A 5,854-nucleotide genomic window follows, 5' to 3' on the forward strand; every position below is an offset into this window, starting at 1 on the left:
ACTTTGACACTCCTGCACTTGGGATAAGACATCAACTCTTTGATTGTGTCAAGTTTTTGGCGCCGTTGCCAGGGAGGTAAATTACTGTATAAATTTTATTTTATTTTTTTTCTTTTCTTTTCACTTTTCTCTTATCTAACTTTTGTTTCTTTTTGTTTTTTTTTATTTCTTCTTTTTTATTTCTGCACTTGCATGAGAGTTTGGTCACGCACATTAAGTGGTAGACTTTGTAGGAAATCTTCATCTTCATCTGAAAACATGGCCGAAGAGGATAACCAGTCACTTCATAATGAGAATAATGAGAATAATCGTGTTAGAACACTTAGAGATCACATGAATCCAACAAGAACAAGTACACCATCATGTATAGTTTTCCCTCGTGATGCATCTCACTTCAATTTTAAGCCAGACATTATTCAACTTTTACCTACTTTTCATGGCTTAGATCTAGAAAATCCATACTTGCATTTGAGAGAATTTGAAGAAGTTTGTAACATGTATAATGACTTAAATTGTAGCATGAACACCATCAGATTAAAGCTTTTTCCTTTTTCATTAAAAGATAAAGCTAAAACATGGCTACAAAATCTTAGGTTAGGATCTATTCGTGCATGGGATGAAATGCAACAATAGTTTTTAAAGAAGTTTTTTTCTTCTCATAGAACAAACTCTTTCAAAAGACAAATCACCACTTTCACTCAAAAACCAGGAGAAACATTTTATCAATGTTGGGATAGGTACCGAGACTTGCTTAATACCTGTCCTCATCATGGTTTTGAAATATGGAGATTGGTTTCACATTTTTATGAAGGGTTAACACTTAAAGATAGGCAAATGGTAGAATTGATGTGTAATAAAACTTTTGAAAATAAAGACCCTGATGAAGCAATGGAGTACCTAGACTTGTTAGCTGAAAATGCTCAAAATCAGGACACTACAGGCACTTGTGAGGCACTAGGTAAAATTCAACCTCATATATCTAGTGGAGGAATGTACAACCTTAGGGAAGATCATGACCTCCAAGCCAAATTTGCATCTTTAGCTAGAAAGGTCGAGGCACTTGAATTTAAAAAGAGTGGTCAATTAAAATCTATTCAAGACATTGTGTGTCAAATCTGTGAAACTAATGAACATTCAACCAATGATTGTCCAACTTTGCCTTCTTTTAAGGAATGTCTCCATGAACAGGCCAATGCTTTAAACAGTTTTCAAAGGCCAAATCATAACCCATACTCGCAAACATACAACCCTGGTTGGAGAAATCATCCAAATTTCAGTTGGAAGAGTGGTAACAATAATGCACAAACTTCACAACCACCATTTCAAGCTCACCATAATTTTCAAAATTCTCAAGGATACGCACCTCCTTATGCTCCCCCTCCTATATGAAATCTTGAGAAAACATTGCATGCATTTATTGAAAAGCAAGAGACAATCAACACTCAACATGCTCAAACCATGACAGATTTAAAAGAAACTCTTGCAAAATTCACATCTGCTCTCAGTTTTCATGAGAAAGGTAAGTTTCCATCTCAACCACAGCAAAATCCCAAAGGGCAATACAATCCAAATACGAGCAACTCTAGGCCAACACATGGATCAAGTCAAATCAGTCATTACTCTTCGCAGTTGTAAGGTTATTGAAAAACCCATTCTTGAACCTTGTGAGAAAGAAGATGAGTTAATCTCTGAGGGTAAGGAAGGGGTTGAACCTGAACATTGCAAATAAAAGACTGATTCCCCACCAGCACTTCCATTTTCTCATGCCATGACCAAACAAAGGAAAGTCAATCACAATTTTGAAATCTTTGAAACTTTCAAACAGGTAAGGATCAATATACCTTTGTTGGATGCTATTAAACATGTACCTTTTTATGCTAAATTTTTAAAAGACTTGTGCACCGTGAAGAGAAAACTGAATGTGAAAAAGAAAGCCTTTTTAGCCGAACAAGTAAGTGCCATTCTTCAAAACAATAATACTTTAAAATATAAGGACCCTAGTTGTCCAACAATTTCTTGCTTTATTGGAGAACATAAAATTGAAAAAGCTTTACTTGATCTTGGAGCTAGTGTGAATTTACTTCCATATTCAGTTTTTCAAAGTCTCAATCTAGGTGAGTTAAAACCAACTTCTGTAACTCTTTTACTTACTGATAGATTTGTAAAGGTGCCTAGAGGAATAGTTGAAGATGTGTTAGTACAAGTTGATAAATTCATTTATCCTGTGGATTTTGTTGTCTTGGATACACAACCTGTTGAAGCATGTAATTCAATTCCTGTTATTTTAGGACGTCCATTTCTTGCAACTTCTAATGCATTGATTAATTGTAGGAATGGATTGATGAAGTTATCTTTTGAAAACATGACATTGAAGATGAATGTTTTTAACATTTGTAAGCAACCTGGAGTTGATAATGATTTACAGGAAGTAGATTTTATTGAAAACTGAGTTTATGATCAATTTGAAAATTCATTTATCCTGTGGATTTTGTTGTCTTGAATACATAACCTGTTGAAGCATGTAATTCAATTCCTGTTATTTTAAGACGTCCATTTCTTGCAACTTCTAATGCATTGATTAATTGTAGGAATGGATTGATGAAGTTATCTTTTGGAAACATGACATTGGAGATGAATGTTTTTAACATTTGTAAGCAACCTGGAGATGATAATGATTTACAGGAAGTAGATTTTATTGAAAACTGAGTTTATCATCAATTTGAAAATTCATTTATCCTGTGGATTTTGTTGTCTTGGATACACAACCTGTTGAAGCATGTAATTCAATTCCTGTTATTTTAGGACGTCCATTTCTTGTAACTTCTAATGCATTGATTAATTGTAGGAATGGATTGATGAAGTTATCTTTTGAAAACATGACATTGGAGATGAATGTTTTTAACATTTGTAAGCAACCTGGAGATGATAATGATTTACAGGAAGTAGATTTTATTGAAAACTGAGTTTATGATCAATTTGAAAATACTTCTAGTGAAACTGAGTTTAATGAATTTGAAGATTTGCAAATGGTTTATTTTCAGGAAGAATCAAAGAGAAGTAGTTGGAGACCAAAAATTAAGGAATTGCCATCACGATCAATTGAGTCCATACCTTCAAGTGTTCAACCACCAAAACCTGATTTGAAGCCATTACCATTCAATCTCAAATACTCATTTTTGGGAGAAAATGAAACTTTTCCGGTAATAATTTCTTCCAAAATTAATACACATCAAGAATGTAAGTTATTACAAACTCTGAAAATGCACAAAAATGCATTAAGATGGACCATAGCTGACATAAAAGGAATTAGTCATTTGATTTGCACACACAAGATTTATTTGGAGGAAAAGCTAAACCCTCTAGAGAAATACAACGAAGGCTTAATCCTAATATGAAGGAAGTAGTGAGGAATGAAGTCATTAAGCTTCTAGATAATGGAATCATTTATCCTATTTCTGACAGCAAATGGGTAAGTCCTACCCAAGTTGTACCTAAGAAGTTTGGAGTCACCGTGATAACAAATGAGAAAAATGAGTTAATTCCAACTAGGACTATTACTGGTTGGCGCATGTGCATTGACTATAGGAAACTTAATTCAATGACTAGAAAAGATCATTTTTCTTTACCTTTCATGGATCAAATCCTAGAAAGAGTCGTAGGTCATGAATTTTATTATTTCCTAGATGGTTATTCAGGTTACAACCAAATTAAAATTGCATTTGAAGATCAAGAGAAAACTACTTTCACATGTCCATTTGGTACTTTTGCATATCGAAGGATGCCTTTTGGATTTTGTAATGCACCAGCCACGTTTCAAAAATGTGTGCTCAATATATTTAGTGATATGGTTGAATGTTTTCTTGAGATTTTTATGGATGATTTTTCTGTTTTTGGCGATTCATTTGATGATTGTTTGACTAACTTAGAAAAGGTTTTGAACAGGTGTGAAGAAAAGAATCTTGTGTTGAATTGGGAAATATGTCATTTTATGGTAACAAACGGCATTGTACTTGGTCACATTGTTTCATCAACATGAATTGAGGTTGACAAATCTAAAATCGAGTTAATTGACAACTTGCCAACACCAAAATCTGTTAAAGATGTTAGATCATTCTTAGGACATGTTGGTTTATATAGAAGGTTCATCAAAGATTTTAGTTTCATATCTAAGCCATTATGTAACCTTCTAACAAAGGATATTGTTTTTGAATGGATTGAACATTGTGAAGAAGCCTTTGTTAAACTTAAAAACTTGCTTACTTCTGCTCCTGTCATTCAACCTCCTGATTGGTCATTACCTTTTAAAATAATGTGTGATGCTAGTGATTATGTCGTGGGTGCTGTTTTAGGACAAAGAAAAGATAAGAAACCTTATGTGATTTACTATGCAAGTAAAACTTTAAATAGTGCTCAAATGAATTACATTACCACTGAAAAGGAATTACTTGCAGTAGTATTTGCATGTGAAAAATTTCGATCTTATCTTGTTGGCTCACCTGTTGTTGTTTTTAGTAATCATGCAGCATTAAAATATCTTCTTTCTAATAAGGATTCTAAGGCTAGATTGGTACGATGGATTTTGTTACTTCAAGAATTTGATGTCACAATCAAGGACAAGAAAGGCACCGAAAATGTTGTCGCAGATCATTTGTTAAAATTGACAATATATTCTACATCTGACATCACACAAATCAATGATTACTTTCCTGATGAATATTTACTTTCTGTTGCTACAATGCCTTGGTTTGCTAATATTGTCAATTTTCTTGAAACAGGAGATTTGCTAGCTCATTAGAGTACCCAAGACAGAAGAAAGTTTTTGAACGAAGTGAAGAACTTTTATTGGGATGACCCTTACTTATTCAAATATTTTCCTGATCAAATATTTTGAAGATGGATTCCCGACAATGAGGTAAGTAGTGTCATTAAATTTTGTCATTTTGAGGCATGTGGGGGTCATTTCTCGTAAAAAAAGACAACTGCAAAAATCTTACAATGTGGATTTTATTGGCCCACCATGTTCGAGGACACATATGCATTCTGCAAAACTTGTAAAAATTGTCAAAAATTTGATGTTGGTAAAAAAGTTTTGCTTTATAATTCTCGACTCCACTTATTTCCTAGAAAGCTAAGATTAAGATGGAGTGGTCCATTTATTGTGAAACATGTGTATCCTTCTAGGGCCTTTGATATTGAGAATCCAAAGAATGGTAATGTTTTGAAGGTAAATGGGCATCGTTTGAAAGTTTACTTTGATAATTTTCCTAATGAAAATGAATCCATTGGTTTGACTGATCCTGTATATAAAGATTGATTATTTTGTTTTTCTCACATTGTTTTTGTGTTTCTTTTTGGTGTGACTTTTGTTTTGCTAGTCTTTCTCCAACCCCGGTCAAATGGAGGATAACGGTACTTCCTGACTCTTAAGTCGGTTCTTTTAGTTTCCCATGATAACTGATACCCGTGTATATATTTGTTCAATTCCTTGTTCCTTCTCTTTTCTTTGCATCTCTTCTCCACTTCTCTTTTGAAAAATGGACACCACTCTCGAAATATTGAAAAAGTATTTTCCCATTTTGCCTCAAAATGTGATTACAAAAATTTACCATACTAGGTGTGAAAGATTAAGGTTGTTAATGAACCATGAAATTCCTGAAGATATTCGCTGGCTAATTGAAGCAAAGGTCCGATTATCATATGAGTCTTCTAATTCTTTTATTTCATACATGCCCGGGACAGGTAAAAGCACTTTTGCAAAGAAATGTCGTGCAAAACGACTGAAAGTTTGTCACAGATGTGCTAGATGAACTTGTAATGCAAAATGTCATTTTTTAGGAATGGTCTCCGTAAACCG

General features: G+C 33.6%; 1 pseudogene; it reads right to left on the reverse strand.

Annotated features, from left to right (window-relative positions):
• Positions 1-665: 665 nt before the first annotated feature.
• Positions 666-776, reverse strand: LOC127905731 (small nucleolar RNA R71; annotated as a pseudogene).
• Between the last annotated feature and the right edge of the window lie 5,078 nt (positions 777-5,854).

This window comes from Populus trichocarpa, chromosome 8 (genome assembly GCF_000002775.5).
Source record: "Populus trichocarpa isolate Nisqually-1 chromosome 8, P.trichocarpa_v4.1, whole genome shotgun sequence".
NCBI lineage: Eukaryota > Viridiplantae > Streptophyta > Magnoliopsida > Malpighiales > Salicaceae > Populus > Populus trichocarpa.